This window comes from Musa acuminata, chromosome BXJ3-9, assembly GCF_036884655.1.
Source record: "Musa acuminata AAA Group cultivar baxijiao chromosome BXJ3-9, Cavendish_Baxijiao_AAA, whole genome shotgun sequence".
In the NCBI taxonomy this organism is placed as follows: Eukaryota; Viridiplantae; Streptophyta; class Magnoliopsida; order Zingiberales; family Musaceae; genus Musa; species Musa acuminata.
In genome coordinates, this window is record NC_088357.1 from 39,532,552 (window position 1) to 39,551,130 (window position 18,579).

Below are 18,579 nucleotides of genomic sequence, written 5' to 3' on the forward strand. Positions count from 1 at the left end.
ACCTTTATTTACAAGCCTAAAGAGGCCACCAACCCAACTAAAATGGGACTATTATGCCTTCGGCCGCCCCTCTACATGTTGTACAAGGCATGAACATGCCAAAAGACACGGACATACATAAGCATTACGTCAAACACCCTGTTTCGAAGTTTGTCCATGACATTCTCCCCCACTTATTCCTTCGACGTCCTCGTCGAAGCCTTTGTGAACACTGCAACTCTTCGCCTTTGCTGAGTCTTCAATCTTCTGCTCCAACTGCAATGCACCTCCTGGCTCCCAGCTGCTCTCCGCTGCTGTTTTTGAGTAGTCGAACCTTTGATCAGCCATGCTGCTTCAACTCGCCAATGACTCTGACTCTGGTGTGGGGTTGGCTGAGTTGTGTTGATCCTCGTTGATTCCTACGGATCCACCAAATGAAGGAAAAGACCATCCTTACTGCGCCAGTCTCTCAAAATTTTCACATGCTGCTTGAACTGGGTGGATGCTTGTTGGAGCTTTAACGAGCATCACCTCGCAAACTTCTGAAGTTTTGGGTCCTTCCTCCACAAAATCTGCTCATTGACTCTTCTTTCAGTTAGTTGTCACATCCAAGTAGGTTCGCATCACTTCCGCTTTCGATTGGCATTTCGTTGGGAAATGAAGCGGACAATCTACTCACAGTAGCACTGATCACCGTTGGTGAGGATTTGACAACTATTGTCTTCCATTATCCTCGAAGGGTCTTTGAACTTGTGCAGAGCTCCTCTGCTGGATAAATAAGAGAACTGGGGTACTCGGTTTTGCCCATTCTCTTAAGAGTTGAGAAGGCAAATGTTACTTGACTTCGTCCGCCTCCTCGAGGTTGTACTTCATGCATCGAGCTGGTTACTGGCCTTCGTCTGCTCTTTGCTCACACTTCTGAAGTACTTGAAGTGTTTGCACTCCTTGCGTTGAGTTAGCTACTGCGATTCACCTTCTCAATGCCATTGAACTTCTGGAATGCAGGAAGTTTTCACCCCAACTTGGAGTAATTCTCTGATAAATGAGGTCGCCTCTGGGATTGTACCGTCTTCTCCATCAACCCTGCCGCCGACTCCACTGAGTAGCAAAGGTACAGCACCGCGTACTGCCTGCTTCGTTCCTTGGTCGTGCACTCTTGCATGACCCGAAGTCCTTCACTTACGGCTATCTTGATGAGAAACTTGTTGACAACGGTCTTACGAAGTTTCTTGGCCTCTGCCCTTCAGCCTTGTCTCGGTACTTGGAGATTGCCTCTGCATGCTCCACCTCCTCGACCCCTTTCACGACCAAGCGCTCTCCCTCCGTGAGAGCAAGGGATCAATGACTTTCACGGAAGTCCCGCCTCTGCGGTACCATGGCACTACCATGCCCATGGCACTACTATCCGTCGCCTCGCCTCTGAATCCCTTTTCTTCACAATCAGTAGATATGTCTCTGTGGCACTCCTCTGAGTCCATCTCAATTCTGACTGATGCTTGATTTTGGGTAGCTAAGTCCCTCGGCACTCGTCGTCGCTTCCTCGCCCCTTTCGACCTCCTGCTTCAACACCTCTGTGTTCTCCAAGCAGTCTGTTTGGTCGATGGAAAGACAGACTGCAACTCCCATGCATGGCCTCTGCCATCACGTTGTAGGGTTTGCACCGATTCTGTTCTCCTTAGCTTCCTTAGTAGCAACGTTCGCTTACTCGGCCTTGTCCTCTAACTTGCCGGGCTCCCTTAAGCGAATATGAACTCTGGAGCAGTCCAACTCTCCAGCTGCTTCGATCATACCTCTGCATGATCAAGTTCCTCCCATGGAACTCACTGGTACTTGCATTCGAACTTTTCCCTTGGTGAAACCCAGCCCCCATATGCTGATGACCAAGGTTTTCATCCGAAGCAAAATTCGATGCACGCACGAAAGACCCGCCTCTGCGGTACCATGGCCTTCACTCCTTGAATCCATAGCCCTTCTTGCCGTCATGTTGTTCACCGAAGTGGAGCTCCCAGTAGCTCCCAGTAGCTCCCGATCATACCTCCATATGATCTAGTCCCTCCCGGGACTATGTCGTGTGTGTCGCATTGCCACGAACTGTTCCACCACGATCCGCTGCACCATGTCGCCTCCTGGTGACATCTCCATTGCATTCTGATCCTTGTGGAATAAACTCGAATTGTGAACCCTCCATGTGTGGCCTCTACCAATACATCGCAGGGTCTCCTTCACCTTCGATTTTGTTCACTCCTTTGACAATCGACCTTCATCCACCCACTCTTGGGTCACACCTAGATGAAGCACCACTCTAGGACAGTCCGTCGCCTAGTAGCTCCCGAAGTCCACCAACTTCATTGTAATTTGTGCACCATTGTCTGGATCCTGGGCCTCTGCCCCTACCAGCACAATCTCCGCTGCGCACCGCTTCCTTCATAGCAACTCGAATGGCAACACTGTGGCATATTCTTCAAGAGTACCCGCCTCTGCGTCCTCTTGCCCCGTGCTAAGGCCTTCTGAACCCAACTTCGCCTCCGCAAATTGAGTCGCCTTAGTTCCTCCATCAAATGCTTCTCCGAGATAAGGTGCATGTGCCCCGAAGCTCCCTTCGTCTTTGGCACCATGCAAGATGAGTCCGCTCCGTCAGAATGAAGGACCCATGGAACAACATGATCCTACTATTGCCTCTGCAAGAGTTCATGTCCTTGACCTCTGTCTAAGGAAAGCACTGTGCCTCTGCTCCACGTTCCAACTTCTATGCTGGCTCCCTTCATGCGGCTTGGGTACTTCGCCAAGTTACACCCAAGTTGCTCCGCTCCTCGTTTTTTCATTGAGTCGATGGTGGCCCTCGTGCCCACCATTCCACGGGTCAGCCCTCCCTTGAGTCCGATCTCCACATCGACTCCAAGTGTGCCTTCATTTAAGTTGCTTTAGGTCGCTCCCCCACTTGATCTCGCAATGCATCCACCAATGCATTCTCTCGAGCGAGATCATGCGACAACTCCTCGCCGCTTGCTCAGTCCATCGAGCTTCGTGGAGTTGTTGTTTGTTGAGGTACTCCTCCTCAACATGTGAGGTCCGTCTCACATGATTCTCCCTCTGGAGAGCCGGGACTTATCCCACCTAGATAACTATCCCGTTGGAGCAACATCTCTCTTCGTTTCGGAGACCACCATCCTCTTGGACTACTCCGATCTGCTGAACAAACTGTGCACTGTTCTGCCTCCTGCAAACGCACTTGCTAGATTGCAACTCCATGTCAATACAGCCCTCGCTGCACCCCTCAAGGCCTAGCAACATGCTGAACTCGTTGCACACTTTAGCCTCCGACGGACGTATCCTTCAAATGCCGAAGAGAAAGTTTCAATGCTCCATGGCGCCGAGTTTCGGTCGCCTTGGGATGGCCACGAACATTCCGTCGTCCACATATAAGCCCATGCATGAGTACCAAATTCTTCGAGTTAGCAATTCCCCTCACCTCTGTGAGCTTTGCATAACTCTTTTGGTCGTTGAGCAACTCATTCCACCTTGCATGGTCTCATTCTTGCCAAGCGCCTCGCTTGCCTAGAGCACCGTCAAGTATAGTTGCCAACGTTGAGCCGTAGCTCAAACTCAGCCATCCCAACCTTTGTGCGCTCCAAATTCTTCCAAGCTTACCTGTTCTCGTGGTGCCTCTTGCGCGAAGGGTTGGCCATTCCTCTGAATGCCAATCTCAGATGCCCGCTCCTCTGAGCGACTCTTTTCCCTATATCTCCATGCCCGTTTTCCCTCAAACGGTCGCGCGTGTGCTGACTGCCCTCAACGCAGCCACGCTAGGTCCCCCACGTTTGCATGTCAAGTGTTTCTATGAGTGCTTGTCCCGCTCTGATACCATATGACACGGACTTAGCTGGATTTGCCTAAGTCGTGCGGCACCCTTGCGTGTCCGTCCGCAAAGGTCAGCCTCCCTGAAGCCTCCCATTGTCCCTTAGGACCAACAAAAGAGAGAACGGGTTAGAGAGAACGCCTCAATCGGGATCCACAAGCAAACATCTCCGAAAAACACTTCATAGACAATGCAAATTACAAACAGACTTTACAAGCTCTGAACAGTGGCACAACAAAAGGTAAAATGGTCCATTACAGACCGAAAAGCTCTCGCACGTGTCCACATGACACAACATTTATTTACAAGCCTAAAGAGGCCACCAACCCAACTAAAATGGGACTATTATGCCTTCGGCCGCCCCTCTACATGTTGTACAAGGCATGAACATGCCAAAAGACACGGACATACATAAGCATTACGTCAAACACCCTGTTTCGAAGTTTGTCCGTGACAAAGCGGTGCCGCTCTGCATTTGCATCAGCACCGACACAGATGTCGAGTTGTCACGAACAAAGTTGTAAATGAAGTGGTTGATGTAATGCTCATATATGTCCGTGCCTTTTGATTTTGTTCATGCTTTGCACAGCATGTAAAGAGCTGGTCGTAGTGTCACGGACTTAGCCGGAATTGCCTAAGTCGTGAGGCATTCTTGCGGTAAAGTCATGGACTTAGCTAAAGTTGCCTAAGTCGTGAAGCACCCTTGCACCAACTCCTCGGACTTAGCTTGGGATTGCCTAAGTCATGAGGCGCCCTTGCGACATATGCATCCGCAAAGGGTCAGCCAAGTTGTAACCTCGTACAGGTCTCGAAGGACCTATAAAACAGAAAGTTGATTAGATTGTAAATGAGCGATGAGCAAGTCCCGACGTCTCGCGAAGAGAGAAGCTTTACAAGCAATTCAGCGAGCACCTTGAGTGCAAGAGAAAAAAGAGAGGAAGGAGAAAACAAGGACTTTAGAAGGTAGAACGAACAGTTGCAAGTCCACAAACAACTGCTCACCGAGTGCCGAGTGCGAAGGCAAGTTCCCGTCAAGTTAACGTGCGAACTTGTGAAGATTGTTCAACGCCCAACACTATACCAAAGCCCCATCCAGCCCTGTGCCACCCGGGGGGTTCCAGGGTGCTAAGATGGCTAACATTTTGCGTGTTGCTGCAGTCTGCAGAAAACAAGCCATTGGCACACGAAAACGGAGCCATTTTAGGGTAATTTTGCCCGGTGTGGTGAGCGGTCACACTATGGCGCTGCAACTTGTTCGAACATGCATTTTTACAAGCAAAAACACACAACCAAGGCAAAACATGCTGCCAAGCATCAGTACATGTATGCAAAAGCGACGAACGGTTTGTTGAACGAAGTTGTTGCGATTGTGTGATGACCATTCGTGACATTCTCCCCCACTTAAATTCACAACGCTTGTTGGTAGTTGTTGACGACTGCTTCTTCATGTCGTAGGGCATCTTCAAGCTCCCAACTAGCTTCGGTTCGGGGAAACTTTTGTCACTTCACCAAGTACTCAGTCTGCTCAGTTCTATTAGGTAGCTTTATCTTGCGATCTGCTAAAATGGTTTCAACTCGCTTCTCGTAGGAGGCTCTCGTGAGGGGTAACCGAGTTGGAACACTTCGGAAAGCATCTTGCGGATCTGAGTGGTAGGCTTTCAAGTTACTAGTGGGAAAAACATTGCGAATTTTGAGCCACGCCGGTAGCTGTAACTTGTAGGAGATGTTGCCCACCCTATTGATAATTGGGAAGGGCCCTTCATACTTACGCATCAATCCTTTGTGTACTTTGTGTCTAAAGAATTGGAGTGATGCTGGTTGAAGCTTCACCAACACCAAATCGCTGATTTTGAACTCTTGCGATCGCCTTCCTAAGTCTGCCCACTTCTTTATCCTTTTGGCCGCCTTCTCCAAGTAAGCCCGCACAATATCTGCATTTCGGTGCCATTTTTTTGCAAAGTAATATGCTGACAAACTACTCCCAGTATACCCGATAGCCAAGGTACGAGGAGTCGACGGTTGTTGTCCTATAATGATCTCGAAGGGGCTCTTGTTAGACGCAGAGTTCCGCTGCAAGTTGTAAGAGAATTGGACACTCAATCTCGTTGGTTGGCACTAATGTAGTGTCGAAAATATTGCTCAAGGAATGAGTATCCTTTCGATTTAACCATCTGTCTAGAGGTGGAGACTTGTGGAGAAGTATAACTTAGACCCCAACAATTTGAATACCTCGGTCCAGAATCGTCCTAGGAACTGAGCATCTCAATCATTGATGATATTGTGCGGGACTCCCCAATACTTCCTCTAACTCGTCTTCTCTTTTACAGGTCCTTAAGGGACCATAGGAGGTTTCGGGAATGCCGACCCTTGGCGGATGGACACGTAAGGGTGCCGCATGACTTGGGCCAAACTAGCTAAGTTCGTTACAATGGTATCAGAGCGGGACAAGCACACTTAAAAACACTTTGCATACAAACGTGGGGGACCTATCGAGGTTGCGTTGAGGGTAGCCAGCACGCGCAACCGTTTAGAGGAAACGAGCATTAAGGTGTAAGAAAGGAGTCGCTCAGAGAAGCGGGCATCTGAGATTGGCACTCGAAGGAATGGCCAACCCTTCGTGCGAGAAGCACTACGAGGACAAGCGAGATAGGAAGAACATATAGTACATAAAGGTTGGGATAGCTGAGTTCAAGCTATGGCTCGATGTTGGCAACCAAACTTGACAGTGCTCAAGGCAAGCAGGGCACTTGGTAAAGGATAAGACCGTACAAAGTGGGATGGATTGCTCAGCGATCGAAAGAGTTGTGCAAAGCTCACAGACGCGAGGGAAATTGCTAACTCGAAGAATTCGATACTCATGTAAGGGCTTGTACGCGAACGATGGATTGTTCGTGGCCATCCCAAGGTGATCGAAACTCGACGCCATGGAGCATTAAAACTTTCTCTTCAGCGTGGGAAGGATACGTCCATAGGAGGCTGAAGTGTGTAACGACTTCAGCATGTTGTTAGGCCTTGAGGGGTGCAAAGGGAGTTGTATTGGCGAAGTGTCACAATCTAGCAAGTGCATTTGCGAGGGCAGAATAATACATAGTTTGTTCAGCAAAGCAAAGTAGTCTAAGGGGATGGTGGTCTCTGAAACTATTAGAGGGAGGGATGCAAAGAGAGAAGTTGCTCCAACGGAACAGATATCCAGGAGGATAAGTCCTAATTCTCCAGAGGAAGAATCATGTCCTAATTCTCAAGACAACAACTCCACAAAGCTCAACGGACCGAGCAAGCAACAAGGAGTCGTCGCATAATCTCGCAGGAGGTAATGCATCAATGGACGTATTGTGAGATCAAGTGGGGGAGCGACCCAAGGCAACACCAAATGAAGAAACACTTGGAGCCAATATGGAGACCGGACTCAACGGAGGGCTAACCTGTGGAATAGTGGGCGCAAGGGCCACCATCAACTTAATGCAAATCGAGAAGCAGAGCAACTTAGGCATAACTTGGTGAAGTGCCCAAGTCGTATAAATAGAGTCAACATAGAAGACGGAATATGGAGCGGAAGCACAAAGCTTTTCTTGGACAGAGGTTAAAGACATGAACTCTTGTAGAGGCAAGAGCAGGATTACACCATTCCATAGTGTCACGAATAGTCGTTGTGCACCCGCAACAACTTCGTTCAACGAACCGTTCATCATTTTTGCATACTTATACAGATGCTTGACAATATGTTTTGCCTTGGTTTTGTGTGTTTTTGCTTATAAAAATATAAGCTCGAACAGGTTGCAGCACTGCAATGCGACCGCTCACTGTGCCGAGCAAAACTACCCTAAAATGGCTCCGTTTTTGCGTGCCACGGCCTGTTTTCTACAGACCGCAGCTGCAAGCGAAACGTCAGCCATCTCAGCACCTAGAACCCCCCGGGTTGCACTAGGAGAGATGGGGCTTCGGGGTAGTTTCGAGCATTAAACACTCTTCATAAGTTCGCACGTTAACTTAACGGGAACTTGCTTTCACGCCTGACACCTAGTGAACACTTCACTGCTTCCTTCCCTCTTAATGAGACGTCGGGACTTGTCTGCCACTCATTTTCAAACTAATCAACTTGCTGTTTTACAAGTTCTTCAGGACCTGCACGTTGACCCTTTGTGGACGCGTATATCGCAAGGATGCCTTATGACTTAGGCAATCCCAGCTAAGTCTGAGAAGTTGGCGAAATGGTGCTTCACAACTTAGGAAACTCCAGCTAAGTCTGTGACAATTGCCGTAAGGGTGCCTCACGACTTAGGCAATTCCAATTAAGTCTGTGACAATGGGTCTCTCATTCTGATGGAGCGAACTCATCCTGCATGGTGCCAAAGACGAAGGGAGCTTCGAGGCATATGCATCTTATCTCGACGAAACATTTGACGAAGGAACTAAGGTGATTCAACTTGCGGAGGCGAAGTTGAGGTCAGAAGGCCTTGGCACGGGACAAGAGGATGTGGAGGTGGGTACTTTTGAAGAATATGTTGTAGTGTTGCCATTCGAGTTGCCGCGAAGGAAGCGGTGTGTAGCGAAGATTGTGCTAGGGGGGTCAGAGGCCCAGAATCCAAACAATGGTGCACCAATTTCAGCGAAGTCAGTGGACTTCGAGAGCTACTAGGCGACGAACTGTCTTAGAGTTGTGCTTTGTCCATATATGACCCTAGAGTGGGTGGACGAAGGTCGATTTCTGAAGGAGCGAACACAATCGGAGGTGACAGAAGCCACACATGGAGAGATTGTAGTCCAAGTTCATCCCACAATGATTAGAATACAATGAAGATATCACCAGGAGGCGATACGGTGCAACGAATCGTAGTGGAACAGTTCGAGGCAATGCAACACACACGGGACAAGTCCCGTGAGGGACTGGGTCATATAGAGGTATCATTGGGAGCTACTAGGAGCTCCACTTCAGTGAACAACACAACGACAAGAAGGGCTATAGATTTAAGGATATAGGAGTTGGTCATCAACATATAGGGGTTGTGTACCATCGAGGGGGAATTTAGAGTGCATGAACCAATGAATCCCATAGGGGGGACTTGATCATACAGAGGTATGATCGGAGCGACTAGAGAGTGAGACTGCTCCAGAGTAAGCGAACATTGTCATTAAAGAAGACAAGGCCGAGTAAGCGAACGTTACTATTAAAGAAGCTAAGGAGAATAAAATTGATGCGAGCCTTGTAATATAATGGCGAAGGCCATGCATGGGAGTTGCAGTCTGCCTTTCCATCGACCAAGGGGAACTACTCAAAAAACACAAAGGTGTTGAAGCAAGTGGTCGAAAGGGGCAATGAAGCGACAATGAGTCCAGAGGGACTCAACTATCCAAAACCAAGCATTGGTTAGAATAGAGGTGAACTCGGAGAAGTGCCACAATGGAGAATCTATCGATCACGAAGGGACGCAAATGAGAGGCGACGAATAATGCGAGGCGATGGATAGTAGGGCTATAGGCATAGCAATGCCATGATACTGTAGAGGCGAGACTTCCATGGAGTCATTGATCCTTTGCTCTCATGGAGGGAGAGCGCCTGGTTATGAAATGGGTCAAGAAGGTGGAGAATACAACGGCAAACTCTAAGTATCGAGACAAGACTGAAGGGCAGAGGCTAGAGAACTTCGTAAGATCGGTGTCAACGAGCTTCTTATCAAGATAGCCGAAAGTGGAGGACTTCAAATCGATGCAAAAGTGCTTCACCAAGGAACGAAGCAAGTAGTACGCAGTGCTATACCTTTGCAACTCAAAGGAGTAGACGACAAAGATGATGAAGAAGATGGTACAATCCTAGAGGCGACCAAAACTATTAGAGACTTGCTCCAAGTCGAGACAAAAAATTTACTCCTTTTGGGCAAAACTTCTTGCATTCTAGAAGTTTGATGGCAATGAGAAGGCAAATCACAGAAGCTAACTCAACACAAGAAGTGCGAACACTTCAAGTACTCCAAAAGTGTGAGTAAAGAGCAGACGAAAGCTAATAACCAACTCAATGCATGGAGTACAACCCTCGAGGAGGCGAACAAATTCGAGTAACATTTACCTTCTCAACTCTTAAAAGAATGGGCGAAATTGAGTACCCCAATTCTCTTATTTGTCCAGCAGAGGAGCTTTGCACAAGTTTAAAAACCCTTCAAATAAACTTAATAGAAGACAATAGTTATCAAATCCTCACCAATTGTGACTGGTACTACAGAGAGTAGACTGTACGTTTCATTTCCCAACAGAATGTCAATCAAAAGCGAAAATGATGCGAACCTACTTGGAAGTAAAAACTGAGTGGAAGAAGAATCAATGGGCAAATTTTGTGGAGGAAGGACCCCAAAAACTTCAAAGCCTACGAGGCGATGCTCGTTAAAGTTCCAACAGACATCCACCCAGTTCAAGCAACATGAGGCGTTTGAGAGACTGGCGCATAATAAGAAAGGTCTTTTCCTTCATCTAAGGATCTATAGGAACCAATAAGGATCAACACAACTCAGCTGACCACACACCTGAGTCAAAGTCATTAACGAGTTGAAGCAACATAGTGGATCAAAGTTCGATTACTCAACAACAACGGTGAAGAGCAGTTAGGAGCCAAAAGGTGCGTTGCAACTTAGAGCAAAAGATTGAAGACTCAGCAAAGACGATGAGATATAGCGTTTGCAAAGGTTTCAACGAGGACGTCAAAGGAATAAGTGGGGGAGAATATCATGAACAAAGTTGTAAACAGAGTATTTGATGTAATGCTCATATATGTCCGTGTCTTTTGGTTTTGTTCATGCTTTGCACAGTATGTAAAGGGCTGGCAATAAGCTTGGTAATCCCATTTTAATTGGCTTTCATGATCGCTTTTGGCTTGTAAACGAAAGTTGTGTCATGTGCAGTGATTTAAAAAGCGCTAGGCGCCAAGGTCCACAAACGCCCAAGGCGCTAGGCGCTCGCCCAGGCGCTCACCTGAGCGAAGCGAGGCGCTAAAATATAAAAATATATAATATAATTAATAATTTCAAATAAATAAAAATTAACAACATTAAAATCAAAATAATATATTATTAATCTATTAACATAAAATTAATCATTTCAAAATTCAAATAAACTTAATATTAAGAGTATACTGTATACTGAGCCTGATGGAGAAACGAGGAAGCAGCGACGAGCGACGACAGCAGCAGCGGCGAGCGACGACGACAGCAGCGGCGAGCGACGACGACAGCAGCGGCGAGCGGCGACAGCGGCAGCGGGAAAGGGAAAGGGAGCGGAAGGCACGAGCAGCGGGAGGGCTAGCGGGAGGCGCAAGCAGCGGGAGGGCTAGCGGGAGGCGCAAGCAGCGGGAGGGCTCGAGGGAGGCGCGAGCAGCGGGAAGGCTCGCGGGAGGGCTCGCAGGAGGCGCGAGCAGCGAGAGGGCTCGCGGGAGGCGCGAGCAGCGGGAGGGCTCGCGGGAGGCGCGAGCAACGAGAAGGCTCGCGGGAGGCGCGAGCAGCGGGAAGGCTCGCGGGAGGCGCGAGCAGCGACAGCGGCGAGCAGCGGTAGCGGGAGCAGGAGCGACGAGCAGCGAGATCACGATCGGGATCGGGATCGGCAGCGGCAGCAGGTTAGGGTTAGGTAAGAGTTAGGGTTGGGGTTATATCAGTTTAGTTGGTTCGATTGAACCAACTAACAACCGAACCAGGACCGAACCAGACCTAAAATTCTGGTTCGGTCGCCTTGGTTTACCCAGGCGCTCGCCCGAAGCGCCCAGCGCCTGGGCTCGGGCGAGCGCCCAGGCGGCGCCTGTTTGAAGCGCGCCGCCTGGGACATTAGCGAGGCGCTCGAGCCTCGCCTCGCCTCGCCCGAGCGCCTAGGCGAGCGCCCGAGCGCCTTTTTCAATCACTGGTCATGTGGGCACTTTTTGAGCATTTCAATCTATAGTGGATAATCTTAGACCCTTTGTTGTGCAACCATTCAGAGCTTGCGGAGGTCTATGTTAGTAATTTGCATTGACTATCATGTGTTTGCTGAAATGGTTGCTTATAGATCCCGAGTGAAACACTTCCTCTAACCTGTCTTCTCTTTTGCAGGTCCTTAAGGAACCATAGGAGGCTTCAAGGAGGTTGACCCTTGGCGAATAGACACGCAAGGGTGCCACACAACTTAGGCAAAATCAGCTAAGTTCGTGACAGAGTGGCGAAAGGGCCGCTCACTACGTCGGTGTCAACGCAGTTGTCGAGCGATAAAAGGGCCGCTTTGTCACGGACTTAGCTAGAATTGCCTAAGCCGTGAGGCACCCTTGCAGCAAAGACGCAAACTTAGCTTGAGTTGCCTAAATCGCGAAGCACCCTTGCACCAACTTCTCGGACTTAGTTGGAATTGCCTAAGTCGTGATGCGCCCTTGCGATATGCATCCACAAAGGGTCAACCAATTTGCAACCTCACTCAGGTCCCGAAGGACCTATAAAAGAGAAAGTTGATTAGTTCGAAAATGAACGACGGACAAGTCCCGACATCTCGCGGAAAGGTAAGCTTTACAAGCAATTCAGCGAGCACCTTGCATGCATAAGAGAAAATAGGAAGAGGAAAACAAGGACTTTAGAAGGTAGAACAAACAGTTGCAAGAACACAAACAACTATTCACCAGGTGCCGAGCGCAAAGGCAAGTTTTCATCAAGATAACGTGCGAACTTATGAAGATTGTTCAACGCCTGACAATATACCGAAGTCCCATCCAGCCCTGTGCCACCTGCGGGGTTCTAGGGTGCTGAGATAGCTGACGTTTTGTGTGCAGCTGCGGTTTGCAGAAAACAAGCCATGGCACACGAAAACGGAGCCATTTTAGGGCAATTCAGCTCGGCGCAGTGAGCATTCGCACTACAACGTTGCAACCTGTTCGAACATGCATTTCTACAAGTAAAAACACATAAAACCAAGGCATAACATGTTGTCATGTCTCTATACAAGCATGCAAAAGCGACGAACGGTTCGTTGAACGAAGTCGTTACGGGTGCGCGACAACCGTCCGTGATGTTCTCCCCCACTTAAACTGTTGACGCCCTCGTCGACGCTTATTGGTAGTTGTTGATGACTACTTCTTTATGTCGTAGGGCATCGTCGAGCTCCCAACTAACTTCGGTTCAGGGAAGCTTTCGCCACTTCACCAAGTACTCGGTCTGCTCAACTCCATTGGGTAGCTTTATCTTGCGATCCACTAAAATGATTTCAACTTGCTTTTCGTAGGAGGCTCTGGTAGGGGGTAGCTGAATTGGAACACTTCAGGAAGCATCTTGCGGATCTGAGTGGTAGGCTTTCAAGTTGCTGGCATGAAAAACATTGTGAATTTTGAGCCACACCGACAGCTGCAACTTGTAGGAGACGTTGCCCGCCCTACTGATAATTGGAAAGGGCCCTTCATACTTGCGTACCAATCCTTTGTGTACTTTGTTCCTAAAGAATTGGAGTGATGTTAGTTGGAGCTTTACCAACACCAAATCACCGACTTTGAACTCATGCCGCCTTCCCATGTCTATTCACTTCTTCATCCTTTTGGTCGCCTTCTCTAAGTAAGCCCGCGCAATATCTGCATTTCGGTGCCATTCTTTTGCAAAGTGATATGCTGACGGACTACTCCCAGTATACCCAATAGCCAAGGTGTGAGGAGTTGACGGTTGTTGTCCTATAATGATCTCGAAGGGACTCTTATTGGATGAAGAGCTCCATTGCAAATTGTAGGAGAATTGGGCTATGTCCAATAGCCTCACCCATTCTCATTGGTGGCACTCACGTAGTGCCAAAGATATTGCTCAAGGAGCAAGTTTATCCTTTCAGTTTGGCTCGATCTAGAATCATCCCAGGAACTGAGCGTCTCGATCACTAATAATATTGTACGGGACTCCCCAATACTTCACCACATTCTTCATCATCAGCTTGGTCGTCTCCTCTGCTGAAAAGTGTAGGGGTGCAGTAATGAAAGTTACATACTTTAAAAATCGATCGACCACCACGAGTATCGATCCAAGTCCCCCTACTACCGGCAAGCTTGATATGAAGTCCAAGGAAATGCTCTCCCACGACCTTTATGGTATAAGCAACAACTCTAAAAGTCCCACCGGCTTCTGCTACTCCACCTTGTCTTATTGGCAAGTGAGGCATGTTCAAACATATTCCTCCACATCAGTCCCCATCTTCGGCCAGTAGAAGGCCCTCTCTACGAGAGTCAAGGTTCTATGAATACCCGGATGTCCAGCCCAAAGGGAATCGTGACACTTCTTAAGAGTTCACGCCTCAAATTGTCCACTCAAGGAACATAAACTCTATTCCCTTTTGTGTAAACGAGTTCCTTCTGGACCCAAAATCGTCGTGTCTTGCCTTCTTTGATGAGCTGCATCATGGTTACTGCTTGGGGATCCATATGCAATCCATCCCTGATCCTGGAAAGGAAGTTAGAGTGCAACCGACTTGCTTAACCTCTGCCCTCCAATTGTATAGCATTCACTCGCTCCACTTTCCGGCTCAATGCATCGGCCACGACATTTGCTTTTCCGGGCTTGTACTCCATTGTCATATCAAACTCAGCCAAGAAGTCCTGCCATCATGCTTGCTTTGAGGAGAGTTTCTTTTGAGTTTAAAAATAGCTCAAAGCGATGTTGTCTGTCCTCAGCACAAATCGCGATCCGAGAAGGTAGTGCTGCCAAACTTGTAAACAATGGACCACTGCTGTCATCTCCTTCTCGTGCACCGAATATCATCACTCGGTCTCGTTGAGTTTGTGGCTCTCGTAGGTCACCAGGTGACCCTCCTGTATGAGTACTCCACTAATAGCGAAGTCTAAAGCATATGTATGAACTTCAAAGGGCTCCCCATAATCCAACAATTTGAGCATTGGTTCTTCCAACATAGCAACCTTCAGATCTTGGAATGCAGCTTCACATTTGTCAAACCACCTCCAAGGCTGCTCCTTCAGCAACTCATCAGTGGAGTTGCATGCTTCGAATACCCCGCTATGAAGCATCGATAGTAGTTAACGAAACCAAGGAAGGATCTCAGCTCCGACACCTTCTTTGGAGTTCGCCATTCCACAACAGCTTGCATCTTTGATTTGTTCATCCGAGTGAAGCCATCCCCAATTTGATGCCCCAAGAATAAGATCTTTGTTTTAGCAAAATAGCACTTCACCCTTTTCACGAACAAAGTGTTCTCCTTGAGAACCTTGAAAATTGTCCGAAGGTATTTGAGCAAAGTAGACAACGATATCATCCAAGTAGACGACGATATCGTCCAAGTAGATGACTACAAACTTATCCAAATACTCCTTGAATAGTTGGTTCATAAGAGTGCAGAATGTGGCCGGAGCGTTGGTTAAGCCAAAAGACATCACCAAGAACTCAAATGCTTCGTACCTGGTCATGCAAGTAGTCTTCGCTTCGTCGCCTTGAACAATGCGCACCTATCAGTACCCCGACTGAAGGTCGAGTTTGGAGAAATACTTTGCTTTGCCCAATTGGTTGAACAAGTCCGTGATAAGCGGGATGGGATACTTGTTCTTCACCGTCACCTTGTTGAGGGCTCGATAGTCCCATCTTGTTTCTTTTGGAAGAGAACTAGAGCTTCGAATAGTGATTTGGAACTACGGATGAGACCACCACTTAGCAGTTCATCTAACTGCTTTCTGAGCTCTGCCAACTCAGGAGGGGGCATGCAGTATGGTGGTCTCGCTGGAGGCTTCACTCCTGTCTCCAGCTCGATATGATGATTCATGCCTCTGCGTGGCGGCAGAGTCTTCGGCAACTCAAGAGGTATGACATCTGTAAACTCCGTCAGGACGTTAGCCACCATAGCATGTTCCTGATTGGCCTCCTCGTGGAGTGGCTCTAGCTTCACAATAGCCACGAATGTCAATTCGCCTTTTCGTACCCCTTTCTTCAGTTGTAATGTCGATATTTGTTGGGGTTCCCTGGTTCCTCTTCGAGAAATGGGAACCACACAAAGGTCGTCACCTCCCAACATATATAGGGAGTTTATGAATGGCATTGGCATCAACTTCGCCGTGTGCAAGAACTCCATTCCAAGAATCACTTGGAAGTCATCCAGTGGCACCGCCATCATGTTTGTGCTCCCGCTCCATGTTTCGATCTTGATGGGAACTCCCTTTGCCAACCCGAAGATTCACTTGGCCTCCGAGTTCACTGCCTTCATCCGACTTGGGTTCTTCTCCAAGATCAGCCCAAGTCGCTTTGCTTCTCGGTCGGCAATAAAGTTGTGGGTAGCGCCCGTGTCTACCATTGCACGGGTCGTTTGGCCATTGAGCTTCATGTCTACATACATCAGCTCGTTGCTTCCTGCTTTTTGTGGCTTTGCCTTTATGTTCTCCCCCACTTGACCTCGCATAGGGTTCAACAAACGCATTGCTTCTATTCGGGGTCCTTACAACTCCTCATCATTGCTACTGGATTCTGAACTACTTGAACTGAGAGCGACGGCTTTGCCCTTATCTGATTTGGGGGGATGGATGGAAGCTGTTAAAGCATTGAGTGCCTATTTCTGTGGGCACTCTCTCACCATGTGCGACCCTCCGCACAAGAAGCATCCGCTAGGTTTTGGGGCCTTGCCTTTTGAGCTTGGCCCTTTGTGGGAGTTCTTCTTCCTTTGCTCACCCCCGGGCTCCTTCCCTCGAGAGTATTTTGGAGGGAGATTTTCTAAAGATTGTTTCCTTTTTCCTACGTCCTAAGAGGACAAAGTCGGTGAGCCTTTCTGCGACCGTAATTGCCCCGATCACATCGGTGACATTCCTTCGATGCAGTTCTTGTTGAGCCCATGGCTTCAAACCATCAAGGAAGCTAAACAGTTTTCCCTTCTCAGACATGTCCTGTATGTCCAGCATTAGTGCAGAAAATTACTTCACGTAGTCTCGAATGGAAGTACTTTGGTGGAGTTGTCTTAGTTTCCTCCTTGCGACGAACTCTGTGTTCTTGAGTAGGAACTGAGTTCTCAACTCCCGCTTCAAGTCCTCCCATGTGTCCACCCAACACCGACCTTGTTGGATCTCCTCCCAACGGGTTCGCTATCAAAATTTTGCATCCTCATTCAAATACATGGTTGCTATCAAAACTTTGGTTTCTTCATAATCAGGCCTCGTAGCTCGAAATTATTGTTTCATGTCGAACAGGAAATTCTCGAGCTCTTTAGCATCTCTGGCACCTCCATAACAATGTGGCTCAGGTGCTCTCAAGTTTTGTGGCGACGTAACACGAGTGTTGCTTCCTCCCACATTCATTGCCCTTATGAGCATGGTCACCCTGGAAGTGAGTTCCGCCACGACTTCGTGCAAATGTTGCACGGAGTCTTTGGTGTCGTCTGATAGTCGATCGACTAGGGCCTCAACCTTATCTATCCGGGATTCAGCTTCTTACGAGCTCTCTAACCCAAGAAGCCTTCATTGGCCATGGTAGAGTTCCTCCAAGCTCTCTTCAAGAACATCCAAGCGGGTTTCCACCGCTGTGAGTCTCTCCTTATGGCTCTTTTTTCCGATTAGCGCTTCAAATTGCGCCTCCTTTGCTCGCGGAAAGTATCCAACTTCTCGCTCATCATGTTCGCTGTCGCGCTCCTCCTGAGCGGCTCCAACAGCATGAGAGTGAGTATGCACTTGTAGTCCACCTGCGACTGCTTGGGGCAAGGGTCCAGCTTGCCCCGTCTTGCTTGATTCGCCACGATGCTTTCCCATAGCGAGACTGTAAAGTTCCTTCGCTGCTTACTCAAATTGCTTGCCCGCTTTGATACCACAATGTCACGGACTTAGCTAGAATTACTTAAGTCATGAGGCACCATTGCGGCAAAGACGCGAACTTAGCTTGAGTTGCGTAAGTCACGAAGCACCTTTGCACCAACTTCTCGGACTTAGCTGAGATTGCTAAGTCGTGATGCGCCCTTGCGATATGCGTCCACAAAGGGTCAGCCAATTTGCAACCTCTCTCAGGTCTCAAAGGACCTTTAAAAGAGAAAGTTGATTAGTTCAAAAACGAGCAGCGGACAAGTCCTAACATCTTTAGAAGATAGAACGAACAGTTGCAAGTCCACAAACAAATGCTCACCGGGTACCGGACGCGAAGGCAAGTTCCCGTCAAGATAACGTGCGAACTTGTGAAGATTGTTCAACACCCAACAATATACCGAAGCTCCATCCAGCCCTGTTGCACCTAGGGGATTTCAGGGTGCTGAGATGGCTGACGTTTTGTGTGCAACTGCGGCTTGCAGAAAAACAAGCTGTGGCACGCGAAAACGAAACCATTTTGGGGCAGTTCGACCCGGTGAGACGAGCGATCGCACTATAGCGTTGCAGCCTGTTCGAACATGCATTTCTACAAGCAAAAACACATAAAACCAAGGCAAAACAGGCTATCATGCCTCTGTATAAGCATGCAAAAGCAACGAACGATTCGTTGAATGAAGTTGTTGCAGGTGCGCGACGATCGTTCGTGTCAGCTTGGCATCTACATTGGCACTGACACAAATGCAGAGCGATGCCACTCGACAATTGCGTCGACACCAACACATATGCAGAGTGGCGAAAGGGTCGCTCAGCAACTACTTCAGCGTTGATGCAGATACAAGCGGCTCTCATCTCTCATCGTTGCTCTCCTCATCCACAGCAGTCACGCGCAGCCTCCAGCGGCCCTCATCTCTCATCTGTCATCTGCCACCGCCGACACCGTCCGCAATCACCAAATGGAACGTTAAAATTACTTTTTTGCCTATTATTTTCGTGTTTCCGTCGG

At 48.4% G+C, this 18,579-nt stretch overlaps 1 protein-coding gene across 3 annotated transcripts in view; it reads right to left on the reverse strand.

The window, feature by feature from the left end:
- LOC135649594 (phospholipase D delta-like) overlaps window positions 1-18,579 on the reverse strand; it is a 43,604-nt gene that overhangs the window by 11,931 nt on the left and 13,094 nt on the right. The gene's annotated exons all lie outside the window — the stretch shown is intronic.